We start from the raw sequence: 22,430 nt of genomic DNA on the forward strand, positions 1-22,430 counted from the left end.
GCTCCCAGTACTGGCAGTTCTTAACATTCACAGCGACTAAATAAAAAGGGAATTTTAAAAACCAAATGCAGTTTTACCCCAGAACGAGGCAGAGAGAAGTTAAAAACTCCTGAACTTGGGCCCAGTCAGCCCTGCAAAGTGGGGCCTTTTCGATGTTGTGCGGGGCCAGGAGGGAAGGAGGTGATGTTTTCTGGGTTCCTAAAGCAGGTCTCCTAGTCTGTGCTGAGGTGTCTCCCCTGTGGCTAAAGGCACAGCCAGCCCCTGGGTGGGACGCCTAGTTCTGCCACTCGGTGTCTGGGTGTCCTGGGAAAAGTCACTTGCCCTCTCAGCTTCCTCTGTTGGAAAGCAAGTCTATGATCTAAGGACCTGGATGGTAAGGATGCTGGGAAGGTGACAAGACGCGCAGCACACTGTTGAGCGTGTGTGCTTGTGTGTGTGTGTGTGTGTGTGTGTGAGTGTGTGTGGCTGGGGGGATATTAGTCATTGTCTGCCCATATGCTGACACACAGAGGAGGCTTTCTTCTTCTTGTTTTAAACTTTTATTTATTTATTTGCTTTTTTTTTTCCCCTTTTGGGACAGGGTTTCTCTGTGTAGCCCTGGCTGGCCTTGAACTCACAGAGGTTTGCCTGCCTCTGCCTCCTGAGTGCTGGGCTGCGCCACCACCACCCAACCCATTTGTTTTTATTTATGTGAATGAGTCTATGCACACCATGTGTGCACAATTGCCTGTGGAGGCCAGAGGGTTTCAGATTGCCGGGAACTGGAGCTGCAGATAGTTAGAAGCGCCCTGATTTGGATAACCAGATCAGCCGTAAGTACTCAGAGCCACATTTCCCTTTCTACTTTGCATTTCTCTTTGATCATTTCAGCTTTGGGATGGAAGGGGTGTCCAGACCATCACTTCGCAATACTGCAATACTTGAAGGTAGCCTGCGGTCTCAGCCACCTGGTGAGCAGAGCAGGGAAGCAGGCAGGCCACCAGTGTGGCACAAACAAGGTCTGCTGAGGAGAAGAGGCCTGGAGGGGGAGACCTAGGTCACCAAGGACACAAGTGGAGTAGCAAGGCCAGGGAGTGACCTGTGGATGCCTCCCCTGGGCCCTAGTGAGAACAGCAATCATTAAGGGCTTCCTTTCTACCTAGCACTAGCCAAAAAGTTTTACAGGTCTTCCCCTCCCCCCAACCTATGTCTTAAAATGGCTCATTAAAGTCACCATTTTAAATTAAATTTTACTTTTTCTTAAATACAGTGTGTTCTGATCCTATCTACCTTCTACTCCCCTCTCCAGGACCCCAACTCCTCCCAAGACAGCCCCTCCCATCTTCATGTCCTCTCCTTTTTCCTTAAAACCAAAACCGAGGAAGCCACTGAATCCGATTAGCGCTGCCCAGGTGCCCACGAGTGTGGGATCATCCTCCAGAGCATGGCAACCTACCAGCGGCCACAAGGCCAATGAAAAGTGATTCTCCCGCCTCCAGCAGCCATCAGCTGCCACTAGCTCCTCCGTGAGGCTGGCATGATCTACACAGGTAACCACCAACTGCTGTGAATTCACTCGTCCAAGAGCCCCGCCATGGGCAGAAGACAGCCTATCACAGCATCCTTCCCCAGGCTCCGGCTTCCCCATCCTTTCTCATCCATCCTCTTGATGTTCCCTGAGCCTCAGGTGTGTCGTGGGGGGAAGGGGTTGATATGACTGTCCCGTTTAGGACTGAGCACTGACAGTCTCAGCACTTTGATTAGTTATGAATCTCTATCTTAAACTCACCCCACTGCAGACAGAAGCCTCTCTGTAAGGGGCCTTTGTTTTAGGGGTTTTGTTTTGTTCTGCTCTGTTTCTTGTTTGTTTGTTTGTTTGTTTTTAATTGCAAATGGGAGTGTTCAGAGAAATAAAGACTCAGAGTCACACAGCTGAACAGTTGGAGCCTTGGGTGTCAGGGGCTAAAGCCCTGCTCAGTTTCTTGCTTCTACTAACTCAGGTCTTAACCACAGAGGACCTCCTGAGGCAGAGCAGAAAGAACTGACCCTGGGTAAGAGCAGAGAAATGCCCTTTGGCCCAAGTAAACAATTACATTAGCACTAAACCTGGGCCAGTACTTCAGGACAGAGACCTCCCCTCCCCTCCAGGAAGTATTCAGGCCTCCTGCCCCAACACCTAGACACACCACCTGAACAACCACTGAGAGCCCATCCCCTGACCCCATGCTCCTGAATGCTCAGCCCAGTTTCTAGGTCTGTTGGACGGTGTGGTAACTACATCCCAGAATTGCTAATGAGGATGGCAGGCAGTGGTACAGGTGCTTCCTGCTGCATTTACCACAGGAACTCTGGGGTTCAAAGCATCAAGGTAATTCATCCCACTGAGCAGAAGCAGAGGGATCGATGCTCATGTTTAGTGGAAGCTCTGCTTTCAGGCAATGGGGTTGTGCGTGGGGACTAACCAAGGGTGCAACTGGGGAACTGTGTGGGTGCTCTCCTGGACACACGGAGGCCAGAGGCCTCACAAATATGGGGTGACCTTTACTCATTTGTCAATCCACGGAACTCCCGTTTCCCAGGGGTTCCCCTCTTAGCTGCATCCCAGTCCAGCTCCCATTTCTCCAGAGCATCCCTAGGGAGGAAGAATTTTGCCCTGCCCATAGAGATTTGCCCCAGGCTCCGAGGACGCCAGGCTGAGAGCTCCTGCCTCGGAGCCTGCCACCGTCAAGACTTATGACCGCCTCATCTCTCCCCCTCGCTGGGTCTAGCTACATCACTTATCTCCCCGACGCTGACCTGCCAGCAGCTGCAGGAGGCTCTCTCCGGTAAGATTTGATTAATGAGGTTCAGCAGCAACAAATCAGTCTTATGGAGCAGCCCTCCCCTCTTGGGGACACACTCTCGCAACACCGGCTGCATACAAACTGCCCGGTGGAGGGTGCAGGGCAAGGAGCTCCCAGACCTGCCTTCCTGCCAGCAGCCTTGACTCTGTACGCCAGGTCCAGTTCCACCCCCAAGGGCCCACCCACCTTTGCACTGTGCCCAAGTACAAGCTAAAGATGTTTCCTTCTGACCCCTTATCTCCGAGAGAATTAGATGAACTTTATGCCGGTGTGTTTAAGAAAAGTCCGTTTGTGGGTCAACCATACACAAGATACTTGGCAATCCCATATCATCATCAACAATCCTTTATTACTAGTCCCTCTTTGTAGATGGAATTAAAAAAAAAAAAGATGTAAGGTGATTGGTAACTTACTCAAAGCCACACAGTTAAAAAGGGGCAGGGGTGGAATTGAACCTTGGAACAATGGTCTTTAATTGCATTTGCTCGTGTGTTTGAAGTCTGGCTACCCTGGAAACATGACGAATTGCGATGGTTCCTCTCCTTGGGATAATATGTGCATATCTACACCCATTGTCAGAGAACTTCTGCTTGTACAGATGCCCTCATCCTTAGCCCCATCACTTTCAGTCGTAGCACTCAGGAGGCAGAGGCAGACAGATCTGAGTTCGAGGCCAGCCTGGTGTACGGAGCAAGTTCCAGGACATTCAAGGCTACACAGAGAAACCCTGACTCGAAAAATAAAAGAAACAAGCAAACAAAACAAAAATCAAAAATTATAAACCTGGTCTTCCCTTTACTGATTTTGCGCGCGCGCACACACACACACACACACACACACACACACACACAGTCTATCTATCTATCTATCTATCTATCTATCTATCTATCTATCTATCATTTACCATCTCAATCTCTTCTGTCAGGAGAGCATCTGGGTCTCCCAACTCAAGAACCCATCTCTACCCTATTGAGTGTCAGATGCACCCCAAGCCCAATTCTGTTTCCCAGTCTCACTAGCTCGCTGAAGCTGGGAAAGTTCTCCTCGTGAGAAGTAAGAATTGCTTTGCTCGTTGTTTTCCCAGCCACTGCCTGTGCATCACCCACCCCACTCTACCCCTTCTCCTTACCCTGGCTGTTTTATTGGAACTGCTTGTTTCTTAAGCAGTTACAGGAAAGCCATGGCATGTGGAGGTCCATTGGCTCCTTTGCAGTATAATCTACACATCTTTCAATTGCATGTCCCTTCAGCCACTGGTGACCCCATGCCACCTTCCTGGGAGGCTTTTTGAAGGGAGCACTCTGCTGGGCTGCTCCTCATCCTCCCTGCCCACTTACTCTGGTCCCTGGACCACCAGTGTACCTTCTCTTGGAAATGGAAGGCACCACCATCGCCCCTTCTACTACCCTCTTTACCTTCCCCAAACTCCTTACATCCCAGAAACATTTGTCAGGGATTTGCCAATAGTCACTTTTTCATCAGCTAGGGCAAGAGTCATCTTTGCATATAGATGTTTTGTAATAGATGCGGCATTGATTATGTAAAGTCCTTTTGGGAATCGCCTGGCCATTTCTGGGTCCTCACTGACCAGGCTCCACCTCTAAAGCAAATCTCAGATCTCCTGGATCAGAAGTGCTGAGCCACCTGAGGCTGGACAGTGAGGTACTGGTCCAGGTGTGGCAGGGACAAATGCCTTGACCTATCCAGGGTGGGTTTTCACGGCCCACTCGTCTGACGGGCTGCTGCAGATCCTGCTCCCCAACTGGAAATGATAATGGTTGTGGCGATGAGTCCTTTCTCAGACTTTACAAAAGCAAAGCACGCTCCTCCGTTAGCCTCCCCTCGCGATGAGATTGTGTAGTAGGAGTCCTTCTGGAGTCCACCCTACAGAGAGATGAAGTGTGGCATGGAGAATGGACTCACCCAAGACTGCAGGGCTCATTGTAAGATTGTAAGTCTGGATTGTAAGACTGGCACTTGAAAGTTATTGCTAGTATGTCGTGCATGGGCACAGGCACTATGGCTCATATGTGGAGGTCAAGGGACAACTGTGTGAAGTCTGCACTTCCCTCCCACCTCTAGGTGAGGTTCAGGGGAGAATCTTGGGTTTTCAGGCTTGCATGACCTTCTGAGCCATCCCCATGGCTGTTCTTTTGATCCTATACCATTTTGCTTGCAACAGGAGACAGGCCTTCATACAGGGCTCTCAGTCAGTCCTCCAAGTCTCAGGGTTCCCCAGGAGCCTGGAGGAAAGAGCACGTGACTTGGTGCATTTGAGCTGGAAGAGGCATGACCATCACGTGCAGGCTCTTTGGGATAAGGGGGAAGGTGTACACTGGCATCCCTGTAGGTTGAGTGTTTGTGGATGTGAGGTGTGGATAAGCACACGTTGTCTCAGGGGGCAAGCAGGGTGTGTCTGTGGGGTGATATGGGGGTGCTGTCATGGGTGTGAGCTTCCTCCTCGGGTGCGCCATATTTTAGGCTCTTCTGGTGCGGGAGAATTATCTGTATTCTGTCAATCATGTATTTTAATAAAATGCTGATTGGCCAGGTAGGAAGTATAGGCGGGTCAACCAGACAGGAAGTAGAGGCAAGGCGATGAGAACAGGAGAAGGCTAGGAAGGAGGAAGCCCATTCCTCCATTCCTGTCCAGACCACAGAGAAGCAAGATGTAACCTGCCCCGCTGGAAAAGGTACTGAGCCACATGGCTAACACAGACAAGAATTATGGGTTACCGTAAGATGTAAGAATTAGTTAATAAGAATACTGAGCTAATGGGCCAATCAGTTTATAGCCTAATGTAGACTCTATGTGATTTTCTTTGGGACTTGTCGTCTGTGGGGTACTGGGCAGGACAGAAACCCCAACAAGCCGGCCGTCATGTTACACTCTTTGGAGCTCAAAGCCTTTGGCCCCCCTGAAGGGACCTAGCCCACTCAAGCATGTGGCTCTGGCAGGCCTTGCTCTTCTCCCCCATCCCCTCTACCTTGCTAAAAACTGTTGGATTATGTTCCTAAGCTAGCCACCAAGGTCTCTTCCCTTATTTGGTCACTTCTTCCTCCTGAGGCTGACCACCAAGGTTCATCAATCAGAAGCCCCCTTTGGTTCACCTAATGAACATGCCTAATTAAAATTAAACACCTCATCCTAACACAGGGTTTCCCATTTTACTTTTATAAACTGCCATTTGCCCATGCGCCACACCTGTCTCCCCTTATCCAGAGGCAGTCCTTTGTCCCCCTGGGACAAATACTCCCTTCTCCTTTTCCTTGTCCCTTCCCCCTTCTCCCTCATCCCCTATCGTCTTTACCACCGCATCCTAGCCCATTCTAACACAGGCCTCCCCTTCTTCTCCTCTTAAAATTAAACCTGCAAGGTCATTTGCTACTGTTTTTCTGCCGGAGTCAGAAAGCAGCCACTTTAACTTTTCTTCCCTACTTAATAAAGGATCTCTGTGAAACAGGTGTTTGGGTACAGTTTGTGCCTAATTTAGGATCTGTGGGGGAGCCTCCGTTGTTCAGGAGTCCCCTTCACCCCCTCTTAGGATGATATGAGAAGGTGGACCATCCTTGCACACTGTTACGAATGATCGTGAAGCACACACTTCGATGCCACCCCCCTCAGCAACTCTGTCACTACAGCTTAGAATAGTCCTTGCTTGGGGAACTTGTCTCTCCCAGGGGAAGGATCTCCAGAGTCAGTGAGGAAGTCACCCAGAAAAAGAGCTCACTGTTGCGTCTGTGTGAGATGTGGATGATGGTCAACTCATTGAGTTAGGCCAACAGTCCCAGGTGGTAGACAGAGAAGGTGAAGAAAGCTGTGTCTCGATTCCTGTGGGGGTCCCAACTCTGTCACTGTGCCTCTAGCTCATGGGACCTTTCAGGATATCGGGGCTCTCGGGTGGATGCCCTGGGTGAAGGCTGTAGTTCTGGCATCCTGAAAGCAAGGCCGTCTCTCATTCCTCTTCTAGTCCGCATCTAGCCATTGGGCTGTTGAGGATGTCCTCACTGAGACCTTTGGGGTCTCAGAGTACCAAAAATGGCTCACACAGTCCCTCCCTGCCCCAATTCAGCTTCTAACTGGAACCTGCACTTGCTAACTTTCAAGTGCATGAGAAAATTCTGGAAATGGAGCTGTGGGAAGAGACAGAGTCAGGTCGGGCTGCAGGAGAAGCCCGTATGCCAAGCTAGAGGACAGCAGAATCTCTTCCTGTACCCAGCTGGCATTCCCCAAAGGCACTCGGTGCTCCCCCTGGGGTTGCCTGCTCTGGCTTCTACCTGAACTTGGCAATCCCCATGTGCCAATTACAGTTACACCTCCCATTGAACCAGAAGCACATTTTCCAGCTTGTTCTTCCACCAGGCTGGGCTCCAAATGCCTCTTGTGGTTGTTTCCCGAAATCAAATCCAACCTCAAAGCATGAAGATTTGCCATTATTAAAGACGAGCAAAAGCAGAGCCCCAGGCTCTGGAGAGAATCTCTAATGAGGATTCCAAAGATCACAGCCGACTCACCAGCTCTTGGAATCCAACGGGCCCTTAACAGTCACGGAGCCCTCTAATTATGTTCCCGCACATCCCAGCTGTACCCAGCGCCATGCCTGTGCCGCGCTGCTCCCACGGCAGTCGTCTGTGTGATGTAGAGGTGGTATTTAAAGTCCGCATATAAAGGGGAAACCAGGCACGGTCAAAATTACCCTTACAAATCCCTTAGGAGGGGGACCGAGACACCATCCCTCTCCAAGTCCGAGGCAGCGGGTCATTGGAACCAATCACTTTTCTTTGGGTTAAGCACCACATGAAGCTGCTGACTGGATGTGATGTCTACGTTACATAAAGGATTCGTGTCTTGCAACAGTAGAATTACTCTCAGGGTGATGCTCAGTGGGAAGGCCCGGAGAACCTAATATGGCAGGATCCATCTCTCCCCTTGTCTTTCAAGTGTAGTGGAGGGCAGAACGCCTCCCCTTCCCCATAGCTGTTCCTTATTCAAATTTCTAAGTCATTATTACATCGTGTGCATAAATGTGGCTAAATTCAAACTCATGAACTACCATCTACCTGGAAGATCCACCTCTTGCATGACAATGTGTTTACCACCTTCAAGGCTCCTCCCACTTCTCCAAGGCTGATCCTTCCTGGACACGGGTCTCCAGATTGTCTCCCAGTCAGAAATTTCCTCCAGTCCACTAATGAGGCCAGCCTCCCTTTGCTTCCTAGCCTAGTAATTATGTATGTACCCCATCTCCTCAGACATGTCAGGGTCTCTTGGAGCTATTGGAATCCACAAAGCACTTGGCTCAGTGTCTCCCCTAGGCCCTCTCTCAATGGTCAATGGTCAAAAGTGAATCTATGAAAAAGCAGCAACAAATCAGGAATGGAGGGTGAAATGAGTCATCTGAAGAAGTGGGAACAGCCTTCCCTAGCGGATGCAGAAGGGCTGCGCTCTGGGACTCAGGACAAGCTCACTCCCAAACTTCCTGCCTGATCTCCGGAGTCCACGCCTCAGGGGGAACGTGTCACCTCCCCTTTCCCACCCTGCTGCATTCATGGCGTGTGCTCACAGAGGTGAAGCTGGACCACAGAGGCTCCAGACAGGAAGGATAAGTGCCATTTCATGCATGAGGAAACTAAGGCGTGAGGAAGCATGTGCTAGCCCCGAATCACCTGACTGAGGAGCAGCAGGGTCTGGATACGTACTGTCAAATCCTTTTTGCCTCCCTTCTTTTTAGTGACAGATGACCTCTGGATAGAGATGGCATTCTGATCATGAGGCAAGCCCACTATTGGTGGGGAGAGCCTCAGCCCTCCCAGATCAATGAGAAGTCAGTGGATAGTGTCCTGATGACTCTCGTCCCTAGGGAATATACAATATGGACATTGTTCAGCAAGGCTCATGGTGAAGGGCTAACCCCAAGCATGCCTATTCATGTGCTAGGGGCCTTCTCTTGGGTCCTTCAGGTACTGGGATTTCTGATTTCCTCCAGGACCCTGGCACTCAACTCTGAAATGTATACCATTAGCAGTGTCCCTCCCTCCCTCCCTCCCTCCCTCCCTCCCTCCCTCCTTCCCTCCCTCCTTCCCTCTTCCCTGTGGTTAAGAGCTATACTGGAAGATCTGGATTCAAACTCTAGTTTCGTTTTCTCAATACCTATCTGACCCTTTGCAAGTGGCTTGACCGCTCTCAGTTTGTGTCCTGCATCTGGAGTTGGAAGGACAACTCTTCCACCTGCTGAGCAGAGGCTAACGGCCTGTGCACACCAGAAGTCTCAGCTCAGACCCCATCTGGCTGGGATTCAGACCAGAGTGGAGGAGACAGTGAGTACGGCAACAACATCATCCAGGTCCGACTTCGCCTCTGGATCTGCACCTCTCCGCCTGCTGTGTGTGACCGTGGGAAGGATGGTGTCTGTTTCCGCTGCAGATTCCTCACCAGAAGAACATGGATAAGGAGAGCACCATGAGCACCTTAGCAGTGTGTTCGTCCCGTAACAAGGGGTCAGTGCTTAGGCTCCATAAACTATTGTCCATGATAAGTTCTGTTCGCGGATGGACAGGGATGTCTAGGAAGGACAGAGGCGCGTGAAACTCTGTCTGCAGGGATGGGAGGCAAACACAGTATTTGTCTTGGATATTGGTCCCCCAGGGCTTCCTGACCTCTAGGCCTTGTCAAGAGAGTGAGCAGCAGGCAGAAGGAAGGTGAAGGAGCAATTTCAGGTACCAGATTATGAAGTGTGGGTGGCCTGTTCAGAAAACATATGATGCCTCTTTGTGGAGCAGCTGTTATGTTCCCGGCACCGAGTGGTGAACAGGAGACAGAGTTCCGTCCTTCTAGAGAATTGTTCTGTGACATCCAAAGGTTTGCATATTGTGGGCACCTTCCTCGGGACCAGTCTTAAAGTTCTTGGCACAGGTGGCTCATCAATATAGGCAGGGTGATGTACCAGCCTTGGCTACTTCTAGGACGCAGGAATCTGGAGACTAGACCAGACTAACCTTATACCTCATGGCGGTCACCCCAGCATCTCCCAGACGTATCAGACAAGGCTAAGCAAGGGCAGGAGTCATACAGGCGGGAGAACAAGAGAACCAGCTGAACATGGCTGTAACTGGGGGCTCACACTTAAACCTAGAGGCCCATAAACCTTGGGGGGAAAATAAAGGCTCTCAGTGTGGGGTGTCTCTTGTGGGGTGCAGTACTAGATCAATAAGATTGCTGCAATGTCTTGCAGACACACCCATCTGACATGCCACCCACGATGCAAACTTAGCTTCCCGAAGGGTGCACACAGGGACACACCTCACTGTGCACCCAGTAGACACAAACCTCACGGGTCCCACCTCTTCACACACCCCTGCTCCTCTTCTTTCTGTGGGTTTTGCTGGTGGAACAAACCTAAGCCCCAGTTTCAGCTCAGCTACTTAGAAGCAATGTGACTTGGTAGAATTCATAAGCTCTTTGCATCTCGGCTTTGCTTTTTCTGCAAAAATGCAATAACAAGAGTCCCTGCCTCCCCGGGCTTCAGTGAGGATAAAATGTGCCCCACGTGGATCTCCGGCTCGAAACACGGGAGTCGTGTGGGCACACCACCCCACAGACACATGCAAACCTTCAAGCTGCACGCAGTGTGCTTCTCGTGTAAGCCAGGTCGGCCATGGGTCATAGAGTACTAGTACCCTGAGCATTAGAGATGCCAGCCTGAAGACCAGGCCAGAGCACCCCTCAATCCGCACACTGCCCTCAAGGATGCCCGGACTGGCCTTCCTTCTTGCTGAACCCACCAGAAAGCTTCCTGAGGCAGTTTTTCCAAGAACGCTCTGGAACCCTCAGCTGTCCCAAAGTGCAAGGAAGTCAAGGTGTCTCTGCAGATGGGGGTGGAGCTGGCAGCCTTTCCCTTCCCTTCTGCCCACCCTTCACCGCCTCCTGCTTCCCCTAGTCCACTCAAGACTCAAGCCCAGCCTTGCAGCCGCCTCCTCTCCTTCCCCCCCCACCTCTCTTGCTCCTCCCGCAGCCTTTGTTATCTCAACTTCTTGGAGAGACTTCTCTTTTCTCCCCCTCGACTCCTCAGATGCTAATCTCGCCCCATAAATCATACCCTCTAATCTTTTCATCACCTTGCTCTGATTAAAGCAGCCTCGGGGGTTGGGAGCCCGGTCCTCGGTGACTAAAGCTCTTTGATGTCCAAAGACAGTCCTGCAGGCTGGCTGGCAGTCAGGCCTCGCCCACCACGTGCAGTGCGGCAGTGCTGCGCAAGCGCCGTCGAGGCAGCAGCCTTCTCCCGCTGTCCTGGGCTGCGCGGCCCGGCACCTCGAGGATTTCACAGATCTCTTCATGAATATTTCTCACTACATACTGGATGTCATTATTCTATTGAGAATCAATTAGCCCAAATGTTGTTATGACAGCTACAGAAAAATGATATTTTTAGCTGTGCTTTATGCTGCTCTGTCTCTGCACAGAATTATTGAAAACCTTAAAAGTAATCTAGTGGCGACAGGGGCCTCTGTGGCAAGACTAGGAACGATTGATCTGGGAGTGTGGAATTGTGGGAAGCACGGGGCTTTTATCAATGAAGTGGGAGTTCCTGGGAACTAACTTCCAGGATGGAAGGCAGAGGGGACTCCAGACAAGGTGCTTCACCTGCTGGAAGGTATCTGCCTCTGGGAAATGGTACTAGCCTCACCTCGTCTCAGTGTTCTGGGCTCTAGTGATCCTTTGCCTGTAAGTTGGTTAAGCGAGTGGCTTTGGACACCTCACTTATTCGCCTCCTGCTTCAGCGCTAACCTTACTAGGGTCAGACAGGCCTATCTCATGTTGTGAATGATCTGAGACTAAGCAAAGCGCTGCAATGGAAAACTGGTTTGCAGGCATACACATGTATGTAGGTGTGTATGCATATGCGTGTAGAGGCTGGGGTCTGTGTTGGGTGTTTTTCTCAGTCACATTCTCTATTTTATTGTTTGAGACAGGTTGTTCACTGAATCTGGAGCTCCCTGAATTCTAGATCAGCTAGCCAGCCATCCTTGGGAATTCTGTCTCTACCTTCCCAGTCCAGTGGATTAAGGGTAGGTTCCTGTCCAACAAGTCCTTCCTTCCTCCCTCCCTCTCTCTCTTTCTCCCTCCCTTCCTTCCTTTCTTAATGAATATGTACGTTTGCCAGTGTGGTTTATGTATGCCAGGTACATGCAGGAGCCCACAGAGGCCAGAAGAGAGCATTGGTTCCCCTGGAACTGGAGTTGCAGACAGCTGTGAGCTGCCGGGTAGGCGCTGGTACCTGCAGGAACCCTGGTTCTCTGCAGGAGGGCCCTTAGCCACTGAGCCATCTCTGCAGTCCCTCATGTTCAGTTTCTATGTGGGTGCTGCGGCTCGGACTCAGGTCCTTAGATTTGCAAGGCAATCACTTGATCAACTGAGCAGTCTCCCCGTCGTGAGAGATTTCTTACAAACTGTTCCACATAAGTGGCTCATCTACCATGGTCCCTTAGACCCTAAAATCTTTCCTCTCTCACCCAGCAAGTTCAGACCCTCCCAACAATAATACACCTTCAAGTGTTCCCTCCACCACTACATCAGACAGGCCAGGGTTGAGATTCTGGCTCCCCTAATACAGGGTGACCTTGTCCTGACCTTGAAATGCCTCATTGTCTTCATTCCCTTACCAGTTAGAAAAGGGATAAAAATGCCTTTGCTCCTCCAGTGAGGGGCTGGCTGGTCCTGGCCACCTCTAGGCCCTGCCCAGTTCTGAATTGGAATCGCAACACCAGCTCCCCTTGGGCCAGTTTCTTTAAATACCTGCACACTGTTTCTCCACCAGGAGAGGTTTCAGAGATCTGTAATATAAACAAGGAAGCTGGTTTATGTGTGTGTGTGGGGGGGCATTTGTGATCAAGAAGCCCTGGGGGTGGGGACAGTTCTAAGACAGCAGGACAGCTCCCTGAAGCCACATGCTCTGCCAAGCTGGTGTCAGGCTGGAAAAAAAAAAAAAAGGTTGAACCCCTTTGAACACCCTTGCTTCCAGTCACACCCTGCTCCCCTGTCCAGTGAGGTTTTGTCCAGATCGCATTTAACAGCACCTGATGGCTGACATCTTTCAGCAGGGAAAGGGCCAGCAGAGCATGCTGGCTAAACACTCCCAGAGACCTCCAGAGTGCCCTGGATCCTATGCCGGCCACCTCTGGCTCAGCGCCTGAATAAATTCCCGCAGAGCTCTGAAGCTCGCTGTGCATCAAGTCTGATTATGCAGGACTCCAGACCTTTCATTTGGGATTACTTCCTCCCTCTTCCCCCACCCCCCACCCCCACTGCCCTTGCTCTGGCGACTGCTGTAGCCTTTGTCACAGTTACAGCCTCTGACTTCAGCTCTTTGTGTGCAGGGCCTTCTCCCGGCTAGCCTGTGCGCTCACTGCAAGCCAAGACCAAGTGCTAGTGCTGGAGTGTTTGTGGGCTCTGCCCTTTCTGCTGTAGCATTGCTTTGCTCCCTGGACAAAGCAACCTTCCCTAGAGATTGTCCCATGCCTTCTTTGACCTCTAAACAGCTAGTCCAATCCCCACCCCCACCCCAACGTACACACCTCTGTGCTCAGGGTCACCTTGTATAGCCACCCAGGCTGTGTGTTGCAGTACTTTGGTGGGAGTCACACAGGCCGTGGTGTGAATGAAGCTCTCAGAACTTCCCACACAGCAGCCTTACCTGAAACCAGAACCTTTGAAAGATTCATATTATTTCTGTTTTTTGAAGCAGCCCTGCCCAAACATGTGTCTTGGAGCACACTCATACACCACGGTAATTTCTTGCTATTAAATATTTTGAAAAGATTTTTGTAATTTGGCTTTTGAAATGCTTTAGTTATGAGTAGCTGATATTTATGTTTTGCGATGATTTTTCTGCTATCCTGTGCATTCTTCAAGGTTCTTGAGAAAAGAGAAAAATCAAATCTGTGTACTGATTTCAGATGTCAAGCAATTTATATGAATTTAGCCATTAACGGAGTCAACCTGATGTCAACAGAGGCTTCTCATTAAGCATCTGATGTGTTTCTTCTTGCCAGTTTCCTTTCCCGGTTTTGGCGTCAGGGTTAGGAATGTGGCTCAGGTGGTAGAGTGCCTGCCTAGCATGCATGAAGCAAGTCAGTATTGGGTCTGATCCCCAGAAAACACGCAACTTAGGTATAGCAGCGCTTACCTATAATTCTAACACTTGGGAGGGGAAGGCAGGTGGATCAGGAGTTATTCTTGGCTGCATAAGCCAGCCTGGGCTAGATAGAACCCTGTCTCAAAAAACAAAACAAACACGCACACACATACATTTTTGAATCAATGGTTTGTTCCATAATTCAAATATCTTCATGGGAGGCAAGCATGAGGACTGTATCTTCTCTGCCCCTCCCCCAACCAGCAGAGGCCAGTCTATGACTTTTAAAGATGCTCTGCTGAAGGGCAGGTGAGTCAGTGATAAGCAGGTGGTTACATGTTCTCATTTATTCTGCAGCCTCAGTTTAGTGGCTGGCGTCTCCCCTTCTACCTCTGTGGGGCGCCAATGTGCTCTTCCAATTGTCTGCTTGGTGTTTAGTGAAGGAAGAGGCACCCAGGCGCAGTTCTGCCCCAGCCTCCCTTTCAGGATGGGCTCTGGGTCCCCTCTCCCTACATGGTTCCAACATGATCTGGGAGCCCTCCCCTTCCAATGCACCCCACTGCCTCAAGAAATGTTCAGTGGACCACCACACTACAGAACCCAGAACTGACAGTCCCAGCACACCTCGGGCAGAAAGCCTTTTCTCCAGCTCCTACCAAGGCCCGCTTTCCCAAGCCCTCATTTCCTGCTGCAGGGATGACATCTTTCTTAGAAGGCTAACAATGGACATTTCATTTCCTGTTGTGAAAACCCCACTCCCATCCATAAGGGTGTGCTCTGGCCCCGTGACCCAAGCAATACAATTGCAAAGCCATTCCACATCACTACACATCTCAGAATCTTAATCTACGGATCTTTAAATCTTCTCCATCTCTTATGGGACAAAGCAGGATATCAATTAATCAGCCAACCAATTTCTCTTTTTAGCATCAATCAGATGGTTTGATGATTGTATCCATGGGTCCACCTCGCTGGACTGTGAACTCTTGGGGAGGGAAGCAGGAGCCTTTTTCATTTCTGCATTCCCAGTGCCAGCCCTAGCCTAGCACATAAAAATGCTGTCCAGAGGATGAGATGTACAAATATGACGGCTATTTTCTTTCAAAGGCTGTGAATTCCGTATGTGTGTGCAGAATTTGCCTGTTCATTTCTGTCTCTACTAATGTACATACTACTAGCCTATAGTAGAGAGGCTCACAAGAGGGCAACTTCACAAAGTTTCATTGGATAGAGGATTAAATGGATGGATGAATGGATGGATGATGAGCTACATGGTTGTATAATTGTATGTGTATGGATGCATGCTTAGGTGGTCCTTACTCTGGGAGTTGGGGACCAGGAAGAAAAAAGAATTGCTTAACCCAGAGCAGAGGTAAGGAGGCAGGTGTCTGAACAGCAGCTGGGAGCTCACATCTTGATCCACAAGCAGGAGGCAGAAAGATCACACCTGGGAAGCTAGGGGGCTTTTGAAGCTCCAAGCCAGTGACACACCTCCTCCAACAAGACCGGACTCCCTAATCCTTCTCAAACAGTTCTGCTAACTAGGGCCCAAGAAGTCAAACATACAAGCCTATGGGAGCATTCTTATTCAAATCACCACACTGCCTACAGTGGGCCTCAATGATCCATCTAGATTATATGAACGTGGAAGAAAATTAAACCCTTCCTATTTTGACACACTTTGAGCTTCTGTGACTTTCCCAAGGTCACCAGGATAATCCTCCTCTGCAGGAAGTTTCGTCTTCCCAGTGGGTTAGTAGGTTTTAAGTCGTCAGTTCTAATGCAAAATCATACACCCTGTGCCAGCTTCCACACAGAGAACACAGTGTGGTACCATCATTCCTCTGAAGATGGGTTCACACCCTCTGTTACATGCTCTTCTCTGAAACCCAGAATGTCAAGTCCATTTCCCATGCTTCAATCCAGCCTGCAGCTCCTGGTCAGCCTCTGGGCCAATGTACATTTCCTGCTCTCTCTTTTGGAACTAACCCCTCCTTCCTGGTCCCCCACCTCCACCCAGTGCAAGGCAAAACATCTGCCTGGTGTCTCAGTGGGTTGGACGGTCTTGGTGTGATTTGACCTCTTCTATAGGATGAGGAGTTCCCAGGGGACAGAAAGGGGTTCACTCAGGGCTCTGTACATAGCAGACGACCCAGAATGTTTAACAATGGATAGCTAGGCAGTGATTTTTTTTATGATACTGTAGATATAGAAGAGTTTATGACCTAGTAAATGGTCATAGATTACTGCTACCATTTTTCAAAAGCAGATCACGAAATGCAAGTGTTGTATCATGACGCGACATTTTCCTGAAACATACACAGAGAAGAATGGGGAGCTGTGTTTGTGTCTGACGCTCATTCATCGCAGCAGGATTTGGGGGTGACGCTGACATTTTTCTCTCAGCATATTTATATTCCTAAATGTTCCAGAATGAGCATGTACTATTTTAGGATTGGTAAGAAAGAGACACTATTTAAAAATAAATAAGCAAATGTTTGTTCAGTGAATGGAAAGTGTGGGGCTCTGCTGTGCTAGCAGGCACGTTGCTTTGGAGCTGGATCTGCAGAAGAAGTCATCCACCGTGAGCCAAGTGTGGCTCACCACCCAGCCCTTGTCACCCAGCCCCCATGGGGCTTCTAACTGCAGAACAGTTCCCAAAAGGTTAGCCGTGGACTCAGGATCACCCGTGACTTAGTAGGTGCCATAGTGGCCCTGCCTCTGCAGACAGCAATGATCACAACCCTGTCCATGTTCACCACACTTTACAATTGGCAGCATTTTTTTTTTTGACATACATATTCCTATTTGGTCCTTACAATCCTGCAGCCAACGTGGAAAGTGGCGCCAAAGAGACTAACTGATGAGACATGGCCCTCGGTCACACAGGCAGGAAGGGTAGAGCCTGCCTTCTACTGCCAGATCCCCTTCCGGTCAGCAGACACCCGCCAGGTCAATGTGCCCACATTTCTGAATGCACCGGGGTGATCATATCTCCAGGACACTCCGTTTAGGAGCAAGTCCTGAGCGAGGGAGCAAAACCTCTGCTGTGCTTGACTCCGGGATGCTGCTGTCCTGCGTTCCGCCTCCGACAGCTGGGCTCAAGCAAGGTTGATGGGTGCCATGCCTGTCTGAGATGCAGCCAACACTGTGACCCAGAGACAGAGTCCATCTCTTTTGGAGCAGAATCAGGTCTGGGTTAGCCAAGGCCACTCACGGCTCTAATTTCTGAAAAACAAAAAACAAAACCCTCTCTGATCTCCAAGCGCACACAGCGCCTCAGAAAACATCGCCTTCGCTGCTAAAATCTCACCTAAAAGCCAATTCATCGCCCGATCTGTTCTTTCTTCCACAGACCTCGTGCAGCTCTTTTGAGAGGCATCTAAAAATTAATTACGCTTTCTTTATAAAATATAATTATGATAAGAAAAACAAAATACAAAGTACTAGAGAATATATTAAATATTGAGTTTGCATGGAACATCCAAATAAAAACCCTTTCCAATGTTTTAATGAGAAACTTCAATTGCCTCTGGAAGAATATTTTTTAATATCAGGTTTTATACTGGAAATGATTACCTAATTGATCAAATGACTCCACAGAAACAATCAAAACATTAAGGAGGCTCTTTTCAGATTCTCGGTAGCCGTTCTCTCTGAGGAAGCCCGCTCTAGTAGTGATAGAGTACTTACAGTCATTTAAAACAAATATTTAACCCATGATTGAAATTATGCTTACAGAAGAAACAACTTTTCTTAGAGACAAAAAAATAACACTGGAATTTATTGTGCTAAAGCAAAGGCGTGCATAAAGTATTTCAGAACCCCACTAGAGTGCTAGGCTGCCGCTGAGGCCTAGGGCGGTAGCTCAGCTGGTAAGGCAGTTAGGGGATTTGCAACCACGAGGCATTAGTTTGATCCCCAGAACCCTGCCAAGCATGGCACCGAGGCTTGTAATGGCCGCACTGGCTCAGGTTTGTAATGCTACGACCGGGGCAGTCAAAAGCATCCCCAGGGGCCTTGCCATCACCAGGTGCACTGTGTGCTCTGCCAATCACTGCAACATGTAACCCAGTGAAGGGCAGTCTTAGGGTTCTGGGGTGTGTTCCGCGGTAACTCTCCACCGGTCTCCAGCCCAAGAGTCCCAGGAATCCCAAGGGCCCCAAGGAAACACTTTAGCTTGGAGAGGCAGGCAGTAAGGGGGCTCAGCCAGTTTTGTCACAGAGGTGCAGGGCGCTGACTGGGAGACGGGAACCTTTCTCCGTTTTCCTAGGTCTCCAGTGACCCTTTAGGTGCCTTGAAGGATCCAGCCTAGCCACCGAGGAGGCAACAAGAGCAGGAATGTGAGGGGCAGCTGAGACTGGTGAATGAGGGTGTGGGGAGAGCGGTAGGAAAATACAGATAGCTGCAGGAGAAGAGAGGACCCACAGGGAGAGAGACCTAGAGAGAGGAGGAGGAAATGAACAGAAACTGGAAAGACCTGACGGGACCAGAGTGGTATAGGGGATGTATGCTGATGCAAAGAACCTAGCGGGACGAGCAAGATGGAGGGGGTGCGGGGACCCGGGCTGCAGGCAGGCGAGTCTGGACGGCCGCTGCTCAAACACAGGCGCGGGCGCCCTTTGGAGAAGTCGCGCTTGGCGGAAACGCTAACTCCGCGGGCAAAAGCAAATGTAAAGAGCCCTGAGAGCACTTTGTGCAAATATCAGGCCGGGAAGTGCTGCGCCCGCGGAGCTGCCGGGCACCTCGGCGCCCCCCGCGCCCTCGGCTGCGCGCTAATTCACTTTGCCGTCACCTCCCTGGGCGGGGGCGGCCGGGCGCGGGCAGCTGGAGCACTCCGAGGGCGCGGGGCGGTTTGCGTGGCTCTGGGGCCGCGGCCTTGCCTAATGGAGCAAAAGACAGATCAGCAGAAGCCCGGCAGGTGCGGCGGAAGGGCGAACACCGCCAGCGGTGAAGTCAGAGCCCAGAGTTCCAGGGAGGACCGAGTGTGTGTGTGTGGACCTGCCCTTGAATTTGGGGCTCCCACCTGTAGGTCTCAGCAAGACTTCTTTCCTGAACCTCAGAGAAAAAAGAATGAGGGTGAAATGGGAAGGGATGTTGGAGAAGAATGAGGTCCATAAATGCCCAATGGCAGTTAACCCTTTACTACCGTGTAAGTGTAAAGACCTGACTGAGGTTTGCTCGATAATCTCTTAACAAGACCACATGTGTCCACTTTACAGATTGACTAAGCCAGGGCACACAGACAGCGGATGGTTGATGAACCCTCACAATCTGGCTCCAGAATCTACCCTCCCTCCAGTACTTTGCCCATTTTAGGAAGGCATACCGTTTACTTGGGAGGGAAGGGGCAGCTCACAACTCTGGGGCTTCGAGCAATATCCCAGGGTCAAGAAGTCCCAAAATCAGGTAGTGAAGCCTCAAGACACCAACGGGGTCAGCAGAAAACTTGAGTGTGGATTCGGTTGACTCCAGGTCAGTGTGGAGTTCTGCCTCCCTGTCACAGAGCTATTCCCACAGGGTGATTGTAAAGACTTGGTTAGGAAAAGTCCCCGAGGGGCCTGGCCCACGATCAGTCTCATTAATTTTCACCAAGTGTGTGCTTGCTGCTCTTGCGGAGAACAGGGTTTAGTTCCCAGCACCCATGTCTCATGACTCATAACTGCCTGTAACTCCAGTTCCAGAGGGTACCACGCCCTCTTCTGGCCTCTGAAGGCTCCTGTACATTCCAACAGCCCACATACTTAAATGAAAATAAAATAAACCTTACAAAAGAAACTATCCTGGGGCTGGAGATGTAGCTCAGTTGGTAGAGTGCTTGTATAGCAAGCAGGAAACCCTGAACTCAGTCACCAACGGTAGTGGAAACTGGGTGTGGTCGTGTATGACTTCAATCCCAGCACTGGAGCCGTAGAGGCGGGAGGATCAGACACTCAGGGTTATCCGGACTGAATCTCAAGTTTTCAGTTAGTCTTGGCTTCATGAGGCTCTCTTCCTGGGTTCTCACAAAATGATGCCAAAGCCAGAGATCTCAACCGTAATGTGAGTTTGCCGGTAAGGGAATAACATACTCCAGGTCTGCATTAGCATTAGCGTAGGAAGGACTCGACTTGAGTGTGACAAGTGGCTCATCCAGAGAGCCAGCCTAGATAAATGCTGTGGAAAGACCTCTCTGAGAAGGGGAGACTGATGCTGAGAGCTGAGGTGGAGCCAACTGTGAATTCATCCGGGAGGGAGCACAGCCAATGCAAAGGAGCCCGAGCAGGATGAGCTTGGAAGGCAAAGGACAGAAAATGGGGAGCACGGTGACACAGAGGGGCTCCAGAAGCAGTGAAAGCCATCAGAAGGCATGCATGAGATTGAAGGACACGGGACGTGAGCTAGTTTCTTACCTATCCCTACCTTGAGATACGGCCTTGAGATGAAGCCTAAACTGGTTTCAAACTAAAGATCCCTCTGCTTCAGTGCAGGAAGATTAGGTCATGTGGGTGTGTCACTATACCAGGCTCAATTTATATTCCAAAAAAAATTAGTATGCTGGCTGCCACATGGAGATTGGAGGGGAACAGGAAGTTATTAGAGTCTTTCCAGCCTGGGCACACCTTTAATCCCAGTACTCAGGAGGCAGAGGCAGGCAGATCTTTATGAGTTCAAGGCCAGCCTGTTCTACAGAGTGACAGCCAGGGCTACACATAGAAACCCTGTGTCCAAAAAGAAAAAAGAAATCAAAACCAAAAACAATAAAGAGAGAGAGAAAGAGAGAGAGAGAGAGAGAGAGAGAGAGAGAGAGAGAGAGAGAGAGTCTTTCATGGCTTGAACTAAAAAGAGATGGGAAACCAAAAGGCATGGGAAATATTTGCTTATTATATAGACATTGGCTGCTATGTGCCTTGGGATCAGTGGCAGTTCTGTCTGGTCTCTAATTCCCTTCACAGCTAGTAATGAACGGACTTGGCAGGTTCCATTCAGGACACAGGATGAGAGACTTCTTTAACTAAATTCCCTGTCCTGTCACTTCCTGAGCCAAGTTGGGGGTTCAGGCTGGCTTGCTGTCCTGTCAAGGTCACAAACAGTTCAAATGAGGAAAGGTGAGTGCTGGTCTAAGAGCCAGAATTCAGGGTCTCCGCAATGCTGGTGACCTCTCTTCTATCCTCCTCTTGGCCTCTAGGTTAGGCCTGTGAGGAGAGAAGAAACTGACAGGCAGGTTCACTTCCTCCAAGGTGGAACATTCTCGATAGAGCTCTGGCCACTCTAGAAATCTCAGAACGAAGCGGGGATTATTCTGTTGTGTTTCTTTAAGCATTTGTTGTTGAAATGGAAGTTACAATTCAAGCTAATTTGAATAACAGAATCATAGGAAAAACACCCCCTAACCACAAAAATGAATATTCAACATTCCCACCTTATCTTCTCTGCTTTGTAGGGCTGTTTCTCAGCTGCATATTAAACGGCCCCTTCATGGGAAGCTGGCAGAGTGCTGGTTTTGCAAGACAGAACGCTGCTGGGCCAAGGTGCTAAATTCAGAACATAAGTCATCCCGGGCTCCCAGAATTTCAAGGATCTTACAGGGACAGGCCTGGAGCCAAAGGAGAGGTGGGAGGACTGAGGAACGTTTGCATGGGGTGTCATGAGTGAGAACGGAGTGTTCCCAGGGAGTGCTCACAAGCCTGCTCAGAAGGTGACAAGCTGTCCCGGTAGGGTGCAGTTAGGCTCATGCTCCAGGCTTGCCCTCCAAGGGAGGGGGTGCTGACTACTGCAGTCCCCGGCGTGTCCTCACCACCCCAGCACAGACACCCTCTAGAGTGTCCACCGCTCTGCATCCACAGATTTAAGCAACCACAGACTAAATGAACTCTGGGGAAAAAAAAAAAAAGCATCTATGTCGAACTTGTACAGACTTTGGGAGAGGGGTCGTTATTCTCTTAATACAACCATTTACCTAATATTTACATTCCATCTACACTGTGCTAAGTATCACAAGCACTCTAGACATGGTTTCAAGTATTCAAAGAGACAATGTGAAGGCAGGGGATGCAACTCTGTTGGGAGAATGCTTGCCCGGCATGCACAAAGCCCTGGGTTCAGTTCTCAGCACTGCACAAAAACAGTGTGGCGACACACACATACCTCTAATCCCAGCACTGGGGAGATGGGTGCAGGAGGTCACGGGTTCAAGGCCATATGTGGCTACATAACTAGTTTGAAGTGAGCCTGGGCTACTTGAGACCCTGTCTTTAGAAACAAGTAAAGAAAGAAAAGAAGTGGTGAGCGGGCGGTGCTGGGAATAAAAAATAAATGAGTCTTTAAAAAAAAAAAAAAGATGAGGGCTTGCAAGATGACTCAGGGGCTAAAAGGTGCTTGTTACCAAAACCTGATGACGTGAGTTCAATTCCCAGGACCTACTCAGTGGAAGAAGAGAACTGACTTTCACAAGTTGTTCTCTGGCTTCTCAACACATGTACTATGGCACATATGT

The 22,430-nt window shown here is 49.9% G+C and overlaps 1 long non-coding RNA gene across 1 annotated transcript; it reads right to left on the reverse strand.

The window, feature by feature from the left end:
• Window positions 1–16,260: 16,260 nt before the first annotated feature.
• On the reverse strand, window positions 16,261–19,434 carry LOC146895172 (uncharacterized). The gene is made up of 3 exons (XR_015000741.2): window positions 19,284–19,434; window positions 17,268–17,336; window positions 16,261–17,182 (listed from the first exon to the last, which is right to left on the reverse strand). It is a non-coding gene; the product is annotated as an uncharacterized LOC146895172 (long non-coding RNA).
• Between the last annotated feature and the right edge of the window lie 2,996 nt (window positions 19,435–22,430).

Source organism: Myodes glareolus, chromosome 3, assembly GCF_982192425.1.
Source record: "Myodes glareolus chromosome 3, mMyoGla1.1, whole genome shotgun sequence".
Lineage (NCBI taxonomy): Eukaryota > Metazoa > Chordata > Mammalia > Rodentia > Cricetidae > Myodes > Myodes glareolus.